At 64.3% G+C, this 15,519-nt stretch overlaps 1 protein-coding gene across 6 annotated transcripts in view; it reads left to right on the top strand.

Moving 5' to 3' along the window:
• The window catches only part of PLEKHA6 (pleckstrin homology domain containing A6), a 65,773-nt gene that overhangs the window by 18,861 nt on the left and 31,393 nt on the right, over window positions 1-15,519 (top strand). For 2 of the 6 annotated variants that reach the window (XM_074893942.1, XM_074893940.1), the window contains exon 1: window positions 401-538. The exons of the other annotated variants lie outside the window; for them this stretch is intronic. The gene's annotated coding sequence lies outside the window, so the exon portion shown is untranslated. Of the gene's footprint in view, window positions 1-400; window positions 539-15,519 lie in introns of those variants that run through there. 6 annotated transcript variants of the gene reach the window in all.

Genomic DNA, 15,519 nt, shown 5'->3' with positions numbered 1-15,519 from the left:
ACGGTCCCGGCTGTGCCCCTGATACTGGAATGTGTGGAAGGAATGGTCCCAGCTGTCCCCCTGATGCTGGGATGTGGGGGGGTTGGTCCTGACTGTCCCCCTGATGCTGCCATGCAGGCTGGCACCATGCTCCACGCTGCTCCCCCAGGGATGCAGGGGGGTGTGCGGGGGGAACAGCATAGTCAAGCCCCCCCCCCCAAGTGCTGCAGGGGGGGCAGCACGGTCTCGGGCTCCCCCCAGGTGATGGGGCGGGGGGTGCGGTGCGGTCCGGTCCCCCCGCCCCGGGTGCTGCCGGGGGCACAGCGCTGGGGGGGCGGCGGGGCGGGGGCGGCAGACGAGGCCCCCCCGCCGTGCTCGGTGCCAGCCCGGCATCACGTGTCGCTCGGCGGCCCCCGAGCATGCCCAGCTCCGGCTCCGCTCCGGCTCCGCTCCGGCTCCGGCTCCGGCTCGGGCTCGGGCTGGGGCTGGCCGGGAGGATGCTGCACCCGTAGGCAGCCGGGGGATGGGGGGGGGTCCCGGCTGCTGCCCGCCCCGCACGGTGAGTACCCCCAGCGCGGCTCCCTTCCTCCTCCTCCTCCGCCTCCTCCTCCTCCCGGGCGCTGCGGGGTTGGGGGGGGGCCGGCAGAGCATCCCCCCCGATCGGGGATATGTGCTATAGGCCGGGTGGGGGGGGAGCTGTGCAGGGGGTGCTTTCTTAGGGAGGGTGGGGGGGGACCTGTGCTCTAGCCGGGGGGGGGTGTCACAGCCCCCCCGGGGTGCCCTAAGCGCACCCCATGGCCAGAGCAGGGTGCGCTGGGGGCCAGCACCTCCCGGCTGCCCGAGGGGCTGGGGGCCAGGTTCCCCCCTGCACAGTCCCCCCCGTACCCCCGCCCCTCCTGCTGTGCTTTCGGTGAGAAGTGGGGACCCCCTGAGCTGTCCCCACGGTGTGTTTATGTCCTGGCTCCTGTCCCCAGACCCCCACGACTGCGGGCCGGGATCCCTTGGGCTTGCACAGCCAGGTGGCACTGAGGTTTTGGGGGAGACATGCGGCTTTTGGAGCCTTAGCTCAGCACCCCCAAACCCCCATGATTGTGTCTGGGGGGCTCGGAAGGGCCAGACCCCCCCTAACCCTGCATGCTGGAGCTGGTGCCCCTGTGGCTGGGCGCTTTGCTGAGGTCACAGCCCGGACAGGCTGTGATGGATGGAGCCGGAGATGTCGTCTGGCGCTTCCCAGGGACCCAAGCGCTTCCCTGGGCTTCGCGGCTCCCGTCTCGCTGCCTGCGTGTTTGCGGAGAGCCAACCTCCCCCTCCTCGACAGCGAGCAAGGGCGAACCGCCTCGGGGGTGCGCGTCGCCTGCGAGATGCTGTTCTGGCTTGGCCCCCCCCTGCATCGAGGTGTCTGGCGGTGCCGGAGACGGCGCGCGAGCCGCAGCCGCTACCCTGAGCGCTCAATCGCAGCTTTGTTGCGCCGCTGTTAGATCTGAGGGAACAGGGTCTGATTCATCACATGATGGGGCATGTTAAATACGCCACGAGTCTATTAAACCCCGGCGGAAGGGGCTGGACTGGCCACCCTGGTCCATCCTCCCCCTGGATGCAGTGGGGACCCCAGCTCTGGCCACGGTGCCCCTCTGCAGAGGGAGGTCCAGCCCCTCCATCACCTCTTTGCGGGGTCTCTGCCGTCCTCTGAAGGCTGGGCCGTGGTGTGGCGTGGGAGGGCCGAGTCCCGTGTGCGCGGTTCGATCCGTAACGGCCTGGCCCCGCCATCCTCCCCGTGACGTGTGCCGCGGTCCCTTGGGTGCAGGGGGCCGGCTCCCTGCTCCAGATGGCTGCTGGAGCGGCTGTGTAATCCCTGCGAGCAGGGGGGCAAGAGGGAAGCTGCCGTGGGGAGGGGGTGCGTGGCCATCCCGGGGTGTGGAGGGGGCTGCAGGCCTGCCAGGGACCGGTCACGGCGGGACCCAGGGTGGCGTTTGCAGGGGGGAGCCATCCTTCCAGGCAGGAGAGGCTGTTTGCGGCGCTGCGTGCTGCTCTGCAGCCGGCAGTCAGCAGCGCCCGTTGGTTTCTCCCACTTCTCCACGTCAAGAGCGTCTGCATCCCGCTGTGCATCCCCAGGGCCGAGCGCAGGGCAGGAGCTGGGACTGCTGCTCCCCGCACCGTCACTCCCGGTATGGCTCATCCTGTGGCGCGCAGCCACGCACACGCGTGTGCACGCACGGGCACACACACTGGGCTCTGTCTGTGCGGGTGGCTGCGCCGGTTCCCTCCCCTGAGCCCCGCTGGCATTTCCTGATGGGGAAGGAGAGCTCCTGTCCTGTTCCGATCTGCACTGGTCCCTCTTGTCCCCTTTATTCCCGTTGGGTGAGGACAGGGCTTCCCCACTCCGTCCCCCCTCCACCTGGCAGGAGCCATGGCTGGGGGACAGCCGGCCCCGTCGCCCACCCTAAACCAGCCCCTCAGGGAGCCAGAGCAGGGATTAGGACTCCTGGAGAGGGGGTAGCTGAGGCATTAAAATTCTTGAGTGTCTGCTAAAAATCACATGGCAAGCGCAAAGCCTGTCCCCTGTGGCTGGTCTCTGGCTGCCTTGGCCAGAGTCTCCCTGGGGGGAGCAGCCCCAGCACCCCCAGCCCATGCTGGGGAGCCCAGTGGGCTGTGGCACCCATCCTGCTGCACTGGGCCACCAGCACTGTCCTGGCTCCGAGCACCCCATCACCCCGACTGTCCCCTCAGGGAGAGGGACTGCGGCGAGGGGACAGGGGGGCAAGGCCAAGCGCAGGGTTTCCCCTGGCAAACCCTGTGATGGGGCAGCTTGCCGCCAGGGTTTGGGCTGCCGGGCTAGCGCTAGCCTTGCTGGAAACTATATTTTCCTGCTGAGTTCCCATAGAAACCGGCGGGAGCAGCCGCTGGGCTGGCGGGGAGAGGAGGGACGGGCAGGAGCAGGCAGGAGCAGGCAGGAGGGTGAGCTCCACGCCTGGTACTGCCGGGATGAAGCGGCTGCACCCGGTGCCGGCTGCTGCGAGGGCACCGGCGGCCGTGGCCACCCCCGGCTGCTCCCTGCCATGGGTAAGATACATCAGCATCGCCCTGTGTGCTGGCCGTGGCTCGCTGTGGCTCGCTGTGGCTCGCCGTGCCACGGGGCACGTGTGTGTGTGTGCATGTGCGTGTGCGTGTGTGTGTTGCGGCCAGGCCTGGCGTTGTCGGGCGCAAACACCAACGCAGATGGGCAGCGAGGGGCTTTAATCCCCTCGAGGCCACCTGGACCCTTCGCAGCCGGGCAGGGTCTTGGGTTGTTTTCTGCTCCATCTGTGCCCCTGGGATCAGCGGCGCTGGGGATTTCTCCGGCCTGTCTTTGCTCCCTGGAGGGGAAAGCGTGGCTCCTTAGCAGCTCCTCTCTCTCTCAGGCATTTGTAGTAGCATCCCCCCCTTCTGTTTTCCTTAGCTTGAAACACGATAATCCGCAGCAGGCAGAAATAGTACATTGAGGAATGTGCTGTCTCCTCTTTAGCCTTGTTTTTCCCCAGGATCTGGCAGCTCCTCACCCGCCCGGGGAAGCCCAGCTCCGGCAGCGGCTCCGTGGCCCCTTCCCACCGCCTCACGGGGAGGTGGGTGCCTTGTGCCCTGCCAGCCCTCCTCTCCGAAACCCCCCCCGGCTTCATGGCACAGCTGCAGAGCATCCCCCGGCGTGGCACGGCAGGCAGATGGGGAGGCAGAGGTGACCTGCAGGGAGAGAGAGGGAGGGGGGCACACGTGTTCTGACCCCCCCTCCAGCTCTGCCTGCTCCTCCCAGCATCCAAAGCTGGAAAAAAATCTTAGAAATGAGGATTGTTTCTGTGCAGGCAGGTTGGGGCCCTCCTGCTTTCCAGCGTGGTTCTGGGTTTATTTTGGTTTTCACTCCGCAGCAGCAGCGCCAAGAGCCCGGCGAGGGGCGAGGGCTCCCCGGGGCGCAGCGGCTGCGGGGCGAGGTTGCTCCGGCCGTGGTATGCAGGGAATCAGGTTGGATGATGGCAGCGGCCGGTTGTGCCCTTAATCTATGAATTCACTGAAGCTCTTTAATAAAGATTCAGAGTCACCAACTTCTCAATTAAGGGATGAGACAGCTCTTGATCCATGTTTCTGGGTCAGCTGGAGAAAGGCCATTTAAGACCTGGGCGATTGCTTTCCTTTGATGTTTCTAAAGGAGATGACTTTGGAATAAACACCTCGCCACCGTGCGCTGCGCAGGGGGTGTGTGGCTCGGTCACCTCCGAGGCAGGACCCGCAGCCTGGAATCCAACCCCGGCTGCTCCCGAGTCACGGGCTGAGCTCTGGAACACGGGTGTTCCCTGCTGCGTGGTGCTGGGTGATGTCCCGCTCCCCTGGGGTGCTCCGGGCAGTGCCACCAGCCCCGCAAGGTCCTGCTGCTGCCATGCTGCTCTCTGCAAGGTGCAGGGCAGCCTTGCAGCGGGGGTGAGGGTGCCCTGCCCAGCCCTCGCAGGCTCACCCGGAGCAGCCGAGGGGCTCGGGGAGGTGAGTCAGAACCTGCCGGGCTCAGCACTGGGGCCACCAGCTCCTCGGTGCATGCCCATGGGTGGTCTGCACCCTGCCAGGGCCCCCAGCTCTCTAGGGTGCTTCTAACCCTCTGTTTACCTCAACAACAGCCGCTTGCATGGGTGTTAATTGCAGGAGCTGGCAAGGCACTAATTAGGGGATAATGAGACAGCTTTTGCGTGTGTCTGGCATCATGTAGACAAACGCCCTGCTCAGCCTGTTGGTGATCCCCCGTGCCATGTTTGTGACCCCCCCTGTACCGTGGCCACCGTGGCTGCTGCCCTCCCTGCCTGCCCCCCTGCTCCAACCTGCCAGGCCGGGGCAGCTCAGGGTTTTCTTCCAGCACCCCGTGTCCCCACCGTGACATGTCTCAAAACAGCCGCTCGGTGCTTCTCTAATTTTTTTAAGCAGAGGAGTTCCCGTCCCTGCTCTGGGGGACTCGGGTGGCAGCTCGGCTGCTCTGAGCCCCGCGTCCTGCTGGTAATTAAGTGGCCGCCGGAGCCTTCGTAGCCCTTTGTTCTCGGAGCAGAGAGGCAGGATCCGGCCGTCACGGGGCTTGGGCTGCCCTTCTGATGCCACCATCTCCCCTCGCCAGGTACCATCCCTCCCCATCCTCGTGGTGTCCCCAGCCCCTGGGGGACTGGAATTGGGGACTGGGGCTGGGGACTTGTCCCCGTGGTTTGCTCAGTGACATCCTCCTGCTGCTCCGGCACCCATCTTCCTCCCACTGTGCCTGCCGAGCAGCAAGAGGCTGTTGTTCCTCTCCTCCTGCCTGCAGTCACCAGGGACTGGGAGCCGGTGCTCTCCTCCGAGGTGTCTTTACGTCACCGCCGGCAGCAGCAGCGCGGTTGCTCTGGCAGCTCGGGGCCACCGAGGCCTGGCGCCTCGCACCGGCCGCCGGGTAAGGCCACCCCAGCACCACGTTGGGAACCGGCGTGTGGCTGCTGACTGCCTTTACCGGTATCACTGGGCTCCACTGGGGCTGGGCTGAGCGGGAGATGCCTCTCGGGGTGCAGCTGAGACCGGGGGATGATGCGCTGTGGGTCGGTGGCTTGTGCCTGACAGAACAGCCAAGACCAGTCTGGCAACGCCGACACCACCGGCCGCCTCCCAGCCCGGCTTGGCCAGTTCTGCACCAACCGGCACGGCGAGCCCAGTGCTCACCGCTTCCCGGGGCACCGGCCGGGCACCGGAGCGGTGGGTGCTGGACCCCCGCGGGGACCGTGCTCGGTGTTGGGTGAGGATGGGGTGTGCGTGCCTGCGGAGGAACAGCTTAAAAACCCCATCCCACTGGCATTGCCCCCAGCAGCCTCACACCCCCCGGCTCCAGCCCGGGCACTGGGGAGGGTTTGGAGGGACCTGACCAGGGCGAGAGGTCCGGACCCTTCTGTGGTGGGTGCTGAGCTGCAGCTGGCAGGTGGGTGCCGCGGTGCCTGTGATCCGGCGGGCGAGGGCTAATTACAGCCCAGAGCTGGCTGGGTTTAAAGAGCTTTGCCGGCGCAGGTGGGGCTGGTGAGGGCGAGCCCGGCTGCAGCTCGCCGTGGGCTCAGCACCGCCGTTCACTCACACCGGGGCTCAGCCCAGCTTCCCCTCCTGCACCGCCATCTCTGCCCCTCTCTGCGGTTACAGGAGGTGAATCCCCCCTGGCTTTGCAGGGATTCACTTCCAGCAGTGGAGAATCCTCATGTGATTTGGTGGTGGCGGGGTGTTGTGGCTTTTTGTGTTCCTCGGGGCCCGGTAGATGGGTGCAGGATGAGGCCAGGGTGCGTGGGGCAGCGAGACAGCGCTGCCGGTTTCCAGCCAGGCTGGAGAAAGCAGCTCACGCGGGTTTAGCATCCCCGACCTGCCACGACCGCAGCCGGAGGCAGCTCAGGCCCCTGCTCTCCCTTTTCACCCCCATCCTCACGGTCCCTGGAGTCACCATCGCTTGTCACTTGTCCCCCTGTGCAGCTGGCCCCAGGGCCAGGCTGGCTGCTCGGGTCCCACAGCTGGGACCCACAGCCCAGGGCCCTGCAGCGGGGCGGGGGTTCAGCTCTGCACCCCCTTGCAGGGGGGGATGCTCGGGGGGGGGGCGGGAGGTCCCCCAAAGCCCCAGCCCCCCGGCCATCTGCTTGATGCCCTGAAACCAATTTTCTGGCCTTTATTCTCCCAGAAAATTTGAAAATGCGATTGCACCCTCGGGGCCCAGAAAGCAAAAGCAAATCAGGAGATAGAAATCTGCTGGTTTTGCCTTTGTCTGATTATTTTAACGCCAATTGCATGATGCCAGCCTGCCAAGTCCGGGGTGCTGGGGGTCCCCAGGCTGGGGCAGGATGGGCTGTGGTTCGCCGGTTCCTCCGCCGTCCCGATCTTCCTGCAGCACGTTTGCCAGATTTGCCATGCGAGCGTGGGATATTTTTTTCCCTCTTCTTTTTTTTTTTTTTTTTTTTTATAAAATGCATGTTTTGTGAATGTGCAAATGCAGTGACCTTTCGCGGGGGCCGCCCGCAGCTCCGACTCTGGCTGCCGGCTGCTCTCCCTCTTGTCAGGGAGATGAGGGTTTCGAGAGCTGTGTGCAAACTCCGGGGCCTCTGGGCTCCAACACTCACTTGCAATCGCGGTGATGAGTTCCCGGAGGGGAGGAAGGAGCCCGTTTGCCATCTCTCCCTGTGTGCCCGGAGATGCCAGGCCCTTCATCAGCCCTCAGCGCTGCCGCTTCGCATCCTGTCCCCTTCCTCCCCGCGTCTCCTCCCCTGCTAGCCACAATCTGTTATTGGCGTGACCTTGTCCCCGCTGCCATCGCCAGAGGCTCCGGTGGCAAAATGTCCCCGTTGTCCCCGAGGGTCCCTGGCAGCGGGCAACCCGGGATGGACTCACGGTGCTGTGGGGTGATGGGGCAGAGCACTGGGAGCTGGTGGGGAGGGTCCAGCTCGTGGCCGTGACGCCCAGCCCCGCATGCTCCCGGCGAGCTGTCCCCTTCCCCAGCGTCCTTGGGCACAGCGATAGGGCCGGTGGCCTCTCCAGGCCACGGACAGGCCTGCGCTAGCCCACCACAGATAAGGGCTGTGCCGGCGGGGAGCCAACAGGAATGTTATTTATGCGGTTAAAGTTCCCCTGATCTTGGGAGCCGTCCTGGGCACGTGCTCAGGGGGTGTTTGGGGTGCCCTGTCCCTGGGGTGGCATGGTGGCCTCGGTCTGGGTGCCACCATAGCCCTGGGAGTGGGCTCTTAGGGCTTCTCTGGCTCCCATGAGGGTGCCTGTGGGCAGGGGAGCAGCACGGACCCCAACTCCCAGTCCCGTGGGGCCTGGGGCTTGGTGGCAGCACCCCGCTGCCGGCCTGAGGCCAGGGGAGGGCGGCAGGATGGGGCTGGTGGGACGGGGGTGCTCCGTGCCGAGGCAGAGCCACTGCCAGTGCTTTTGGGGCGCAGGGGGGGCTGAGGCGAAGGGCAGGGCTGGGGTAGCCCAGCACGGGGCTGTATCGATGCCTCTGGGGAGAGGCAGGGCAGCGGCTGGAGCGGGATGCCCAACCACAAGTGGGGAAACTGAGGCACAGAGCCAGCACAGTGGGGATTTGAAGCGGTGACCTCTCTCGGGTGAGGTGCCTCCCTCTGACGTGTCCTGACCCCGCTCCAGAGGGCTCCTGAGGTTTCGTGGGGTGTGTGAGCGTGTGCGTGTGCGCCTGTGCACGCGTGCACGACCTGGCACCCAGCAGTCCCATTTCCTGATCGGGGTTTGGGTGTTACCATCATATAATTAGTCTGTAATTGCTCTGTAACGAGGTAGCAATCCTGCGGTGGGGCTGCACTTAAAAGGGCTTCCTCCACCCCTGGCCTCACTCCCCACAGCCCCCCCCCACCCCACCCTGAGCCCTGTCCTCCGCAGGGTGCTTGGGTGGGTGCCGTGGGGTCCACACCGGGTCCACACCAGCTCCACTCTTCCCAGGAGCAGGATGGAGAGATCAGGGGCAGGGTGTCCGGATAGAGGGGTCTCCTTTGCGCTTGCCCCCCCTCCTGCTCTGCTCCTCCCAGCACTGGGGGCACTGGGGGCACTGGGAGGCAGCGTGTCCCCACAGTGCCCGCGCCAGCCTGGCAGGCTGCCCTGGCTCCTATCAGCGCTGCCTTTCCCTCCCTCCTGGCACCCGCTCCGCAGCCTCCAGGGCCTTTTGGGGATTTCCTCTGCCTCGCCCCTGCTTGTCCCCACTGGTGGCTTGACCGACCTGTGGCCACTGTGCCCAGCTCCCGCGTTACCCCTGGGGAAGAGCCATCCCAGCCCCACGTCCCCCCAGTGCTGCTGGGTGAGAAGGGGGCTCCTCTCCCTCCCTCCTGCCCTGTTTCCTTCCTCCCGCTCCCCGTTTCGCTCCGGTCCCATTTAAGCCCCCCCACCCCGCAGCCGGAACGGAGAGTGCTGGGTATTTATAGCTTGGCACGGATGCTGGGAGGCAAACATGCGTGGAGGGGGGTTGTTTTGGTCTTTTTTTTCCCTCAGTCCTCCTATTTTAAAGGCCAGGCTGGCTCTGCCGGAGGTGGGGGTGCCCACGCGCTGGCAGATCCCTTTTGTAGATTCTGGGAATGGGACTGAGCGTGCCAATCCACCCCATTTTCTTCCCTCGCCGTGCCCAGGCACCGTGTAATGCTGAGTTCGGGTGGGAGGGAGACGGACCCGGGTATGAACAGGCACCAGGGGAGGGCCCATCTTTTTGGGTGGCCCCAAGAGCTGCTCTCCCCCCTCCCAGGGTGGGTTTGCATCCATGGCATCGCCCCACGGGGGATGCTCAGCCCCGGGTTCCCGGCAGCGCAGGCAGGGTGATGCAGTGGGAGGCAGCGAGGAGGAGGAGGAGAGGTCGTCGGAGGAAGGCTCAGGTGTGTGTGCCAGCCCCCGGTGAAGTCCATGTGCTCTGCTCTCGCGGCCTGTGGGTTTGTTTTCCTCGGCGGCATCTCTTCTTTCAGGTCGGCTGAGCAGCAATGATTAGCAATTCCAGTTTTTATTGCGAGCCTAATGCAGTCGGGTTGTGTGCGGCTCTCTCCCCCCGCCATGCCCCCCCCCACCTTTGCTGCCAGGTTTCCCCAGACAAATTGTTTACTGTAGTGTGTGGGTTTTGTTTTTGCATTTTTTTTTTTTTATTTTTCCCCTCTCCCCTGAATCAAGTGGATTGTTTGATTTGGAAACAACAAGCAACTGTTGTGTGTGAATGTAATGAATCTTTCAAAGCTCATTAAAGCGAGAGGTTGCGTGGGGGGGGCCGGGGGGATGTTTGGGGGGTGCAGCACCCCTCAGCCTTGGGGCGCAGCGCTGGAGGAAGGGCCTGTGATAGCAGCGAGGCTGCACGGGGCCTTATCTTATCCCTGGGCTTATCACCAGACATGCTTGTGCTGCAGATAAGCAGGACCTTGGGTTCAGGCGCGGGTTGTCGGGGGGGAGCGATGCTCCGTGTCCCGGCGCTGGGGCACGGCTGGAGGATGCACCTTCGTTGCGTGGATGGTGCAGAAACCAGGGATGGGAACAGTGTGTCAGGTTCAACCCTGTCCCTTCTTCTCTTTAAGCAAAGGAAAATGGAAAAAAAAATTTTTTTAGGCCGAGGAGATGACTGTGGGCTCATCTAGCTGCTTAAGTAGAAGTGGTGCATTCAAAATACCTGAGGAGGAGCCCCAGCTTCTCCCTCCAACCCCCAAAATCTCAGTCTGTGCTGGCAGGAGCCCCAGATCTTGCTGGTGGTCTCTGCTCCATTCCTGGGGATTTATGGTTTGCTGGAAGAAGACGATTTTGGGTGCTGCCGGGCCGTGTCGGTGTGTACTGGAGGAGCGGGAGAGGGGAGGTGTTTGTGCAGAGGTGCTGCCTGGTGCCAGGGCTGCTTGCAGTGCACAGCCGGTGCTGTCTGGGCAGGGCAGGAGGATCCGTCCTCGTGGGGCCAAAGTCCCTCGGGGTGGCCCTGGGGAGGAAATCCCTGCCCGAGGCCATCTCATCCCCCCCATACCCAGTCAATCCTGGCTCTCTGAAGGCAAATTTGCTCTTCCAAAGTACCTTTGCAAGATGCTGGGGGTCAGGGAGCTGCACGGGGTGGACCCACGGTGCCGGTGCCTGTACTGGGAAGGGTCCGCGTGCCCTGCACCGTGGCAGCATTTCGGTGGGGGCTCGGGGGGCAGCTGGTGGCCCTGTCCCGGGGGGGATGAACAGCGGAGGGTGCCCGGGGAGCCACGGGCAGCCAGGCTGGGGATCAGCATGTCTCCCACTCTTCCTCCCCGGGATCAGACAGGGCGATAAGAGCTCTGGAGGCAGGTAGCTGGGGCAATGCCCTGCCCACAGCCCTCGTGCTGCCTGCTCGTAAACAGGCTGTTGTTGTTTGTGCGACGCCCGGCAGTGCCCTGGGGGCTGCTTGTGCAACCGGGGCGGGGAGCTGGCGCAGAGAACTGTGGGGCTCATTGCACCCCAGATGGAGGAGACTCCTCGGCTGGATCCAGCCCCCAGGAGCGCAGGGGAACCCCGGGCTGTGCTCACGCAGCGCCGGCAGCCCCCAGATACGAGCTGCCCCATCTCAGCGCCGAGCTCCCCAGCACGGGGATGCCACATGCAGCTGCACGATGGAGAGGTCCTCATGGACGTGCCCACCGAGACCCTCTCCATGCCATGGAGCGGTGTCACCCCCAGCTGGCAAAGCAGTTTGGGGACCCCCCTTTCCCATGGGCAGTGCCTGGGGCTGGCCTCACATCCCCGAGCAGGGCACAGTGCATGGCCCCGCTCGCCCCACGGGCTGGAGCTGAGGTGAAGCAAGCAGCCGTGCGCAGAGCCCAGCCTCGCCGATGGTATGTGGCCGCCCCGGTTCTGGGCTGTAGGTGAGCCTGGAGAACTGGGAAAAACAGGGCAGGGTTGTGTCTCCTTGAGGGTTTCGTCCCGCTGGAGGAAGTGCGGCCGTGGCGGTGCTGGCACAAGGAAGTCCCGCAGTGGCACGGCACGGCTGCGCTCTGGCTATTGGCCACCATGGCCCTGGCAAGTGGAGGGGCTCAGCTGCCTGCACTGCTCGGCAGGGACGGTGACGGGCACCCACCACCCTGGGTCGTGCACATGGCATCACTGCCCATCACTGCTGGGCGAGGGGGACTGACATTTCCCATGACGGCAATTTTCGATGACTGCAGGTACCCTGTCAGATGATCCAGCATGGTGCTGAGTCCCTCCAACCTGTTTTATGAGGTTAAAAAATGCACTGTTTGCTTTTCCTGTATTGCTGTTTTTAGCACCCAGGGAGGTGGTGCCTGCCGGTGGGTCCCTACCCCTTTCCCAAAGCCTGGAGCCTGGTGGCAGAGCTCTCTAGGGCATGAAAATACAACTGAAGCACGACATAAACCAGTATCAGGCTTCGCTCTGAGCTGGTTCAGGGCCAGGACTGGTGGCGGGGGGGCTCAGGCAGCAGTGGCCACCGGCTGGGCTCGTGGCCATCCCCGGCAGAGGGCTGGTGGGTGCCTGGCGTGGCCGGGAGCAGCGGGAGTGGCATGAGAGCCGGCGCGCACGGGGTGTGTGTGTGTGTGCGAGCGCCTGTTTATATAGGAAGGAGCCAACCTCCAGTTTCAGATTTCAGACCTAGCTTATCGGCCGGGGCCTGTCCCTGCCACGCTCGGACGTGGTGGCTCTCGGAGGCGACCGACACTTCTTCCCCTTCCCCACCAGCCCGGGGCTTGGCACCGAGCCCACCGCCCTCCCCACGGCCCCGGCAGCGCCCGACCAGCAGGTAGGCTGAGCCAATTGTGGGTGCTCTGCCCTCGGAGCCCGACCGGTGGCGGGGGGTAAGGAGGGGACCAGGGGGGTGCAGGAAGAGCCCTGAGGGCTGAAGCAAAGGGGATGGAGGTGCTGGAGGGGTTCACGCTGCGCTGGGGCAGCCAGCGAGTTGGGCTTTGCTGGAGGGTGGCTACAGAGCCGCTCACGGGGCCAAGGCTCGTGGGGAGGGTGGCTGGTGGGCATCAGCACGGTGGTGGCATTTGCAGCACGTCCCACCGGGCACAGGCACGGGCATGGCGCGCGGGAAAGCCGGGCTGCGCTCTCCCAGGGGTTAAACTCCTCGCAGGGAGCTAAATGGAAGGTGTGGCAGCACGATAAGGCTGGCAGAGCTGGGAGTGGGGCAGAGGCACCCAAGCGGGTACACACACGGCTCCGCTTCCAGCCAGGATGCGGGGTGGGATCCTGCCCAGGGTTCGTGCCCTGTGCCATGGGCTGGCTCGGAAGCCTGGGGGAGCTGCTGTCCCTGCCCTTAGATGAGCTGACTGGGGAATAATGCTGCGATCTCCTGGAAACGTTGCTTAAAATCACCTCTCCTCCTGGGGGAGAGACCCAGCTGCGTTGCCTGCTTGGTTGTGTTTAAAGGGATGTTTTCAGAAAGGCTTTTTTAAAGCAACTCTCCGCCATACCCTGCCATGCCTCCCTGTGCTTTCCCAGAGCCTGGAAAAGCCCCTTTCTCCCCACACCCTCCAGCTGAGCCACCGCCGTCTCCCAGAGCAGCCGAGAGGAACGCTGACACCCAGCACCCTGCGAGCACTGGAGGATGCTCCAGCACTGGGCAGGGGCGGGTGCTGTGGCCCCTGTTCAGCAGCTGGCAGCAGCGTGAGGCTGCTGCAGGTCTGCCCTGCTCTGCAGCACAGGATGGCTGCGGTTTCCATCCCATTGCTTCCAGCCATCCACGGGGATGCCCGGGAGATGGGAGCAATCTCCCCACTGCTCTCCGGCGCTGGCAGGGTGGTGGGTTTGTAGCTGAGCCTGATCCTGGCACCATCCTGCTCCTTCCTCCCCTCTTCCTCCAGTGATGGTGGGTGAAGAACCAGGCCCTGGAACAAAGCGCTCCCTCCTCCCGGCAGCGTGTCCTTCACTCCATCCCCGTGCCGCAGGGTCACTAATTAATTTTGTGACAAGGAGGGACCTTGAGCAGCTTCTGGCGATGCCCAGCGTGGTGCAGAGCTGGGATGTCACCTCTGTGGTCGCCACACGGTGCCTGCTCCATCCTGCTGGGGCAGGGAGACACGGGAGGGAGAACGCATCAGGGCGAGTCAAGTGCATGGCTGGCTTTTTTCCACTTACTGGTTTCCTAAGGAGTTGAGGTTTGTGATCACGTTACCTTGTCCGTTCCCTTGATTCCCAGTGATTTCTGGACCAGATTGGGCTGGGGACGCTGGTCTCCATGTGTGTGGAACACCCTTCTCTGCCCCAAACCCCCAGAAAAGCAGGAGCCACCGTGCTGCAGGCACCTGGCGAAGGGATCTCCCACCTCTCTGGCACCCGACTGCTCTTCCCACGTGTATCGGCCCATCTCTGCCCTCCAGAAACTCAGCACAAGCCTCCGGCTCTTCCCAGTGCCAAGCAAACCAGTTCCTTGTAGAGGGCAGCCACTGTGCTTGCTCCCCTTGAGTAAACCTGATGTAGCTCCCCAGCCCTGGCTGCCTTCGAGCATCCTCGGGGGGAAGCTGCGGGCAGGCGCGTTGGTGAAGGGCTCATCCAGGCTGCACCGCCGCTGGCAACGGCATCGCCAGGAGCCCTCACGGGGCTGGGACTGGCCCAGCTCCAGCGCCAGCCCGGCTCAGCGACTCCTGTCCCACCAGCTTCCCTCCCCAGGCACGGTGGGGGACGCAGGGCTGGGGCCGGAGGCGGCATCTCCCCGCCGGGGCGGAGGGAGCGTTGGGGCGGCGTTTATTTACGTGATGCTGGGGGAGAAGGGGGGAACTGGCAACAGGCTCGCTTGCAAATGGGATTTCTGAGAAGTGGAAAGCTGGCGTGTGTTCAGCCTGGAACTGTCCTGATTTCCAATTGGAAACATCCCACGGTGACTAAACTTCATTCAGGGGAAGATCTCGTTCTGCAGAGCCGGCGCCGCGCTACTAAACTCGCCCGCGGCGTTTGCACCGTTGCGGAGGTGGCTGCGGGGAGGGGGACGAGGAACAAGACGAGGGCTGTTTGGTGGCACAGAGGCGTGCCCTGTCCCTGCGCTGGCTTTGCACCACCCCAACAGACTCTGAGGGGTCCAGTCTGGTGGGTGTGGAAGGTTTGCAGCTCCCTCTGCTTTTCCCCCCAGGAGATTTCTTGCTTTTCCCTTTCAACTGCCCCTCGGGGCTGTTGTTGGCTGCGTGGACTAATTAGGACACTGTTGGGAAGCTGGGAGCAACCAGTGATTCACCGGGAAGCTGTGCCCGACTGCCCCGGCCACGGCTCTGCCACACCAGGGTGTGGTGGGCTGGAGATAGCAATAAAATTGGGGCCGTCCCATCCGAGGGCAGCGAGGACATCGCTGCGCCCGTCCTGGTGCTAATGGCCAGGCTGAGCGTTTAGTGGCCAGTGGAGGAGGCTAATGGCTCGATATGGCGAGCGCCTGCAGATAGCCGAGCTCTTGGTGGGTGTTAAGAGGAACTGGACAGTGTCCAACCCGACCTGCCTGCTGGGGGCTGTGCTGGAGACAGATCCCCAGGGCCACGAGGAGCACCCAACTCTCCAGCAACCACATCCTGGTGCAGAGCTGCTCCCAGCTCGGCAGCGGGGCGGGCGCGTTGGTCAGCTGCGGTTTACGGGGCCGCGGGGATTTGGTGCAGAGAGCCCTGACACGCTGATTTATCTCTGTCTCTGGAGACCCGTTCTGGCTGTGTCAGCTCGGCACAGCACGCGGGGGTTCGGCTGTGCTTCCTCCCCCCAGGGATGCTCCACGCCAGGACGGCACTGCTGCTGGAGGCGGAGGCAAGCTCGGCAAAGTCAGCGGATCCCGAGCCTGTGCCTGGCGTCCGGGGAGGGCCTGTGCGTGTTTGGTTTGGTCTGTTTGCTTAAGAACAAACCTCCTGGTTTGGGGGACCTTTGGTTCCTGCTCTGTTTGTACACGGAGGCCGGCAGTGTGGGCGCACGCCCGGGCAGCTCTGGCACTGGGGGCTGTCAGCGCTGGGGCCAGAGGAGTCAGAGGCATCTGCGAGTGCCAGGCTCGGCTCCTGGCCACGGCAGATCCCTGCTGTGGTGGCTCTTCCCGGGCACTTGGGAGCACTTTTGGCTGCTCCGCACATTGCACTCACTGGCACTCACGCCATG

Source organism: Strix uralensis, chromosome 24 (assembly GCF_047716275.1).
Source record: "Strix uralensis isolate ZFMK-TIS-50842 chromosome 24, bStrUra1, whole genome shotgun sequence".
Classification (NCBI taxonomy): Eukaryota; Metazoa; Chordata; class Aves; order Strigiformes; family Strigidae; genus Strix; species Strix uralensis.
The sequence above is the reverse complement of the archived record's forward strand: the minus strand, read 5'-3'. Positions and strand labels throughout refer to the sequence as shown.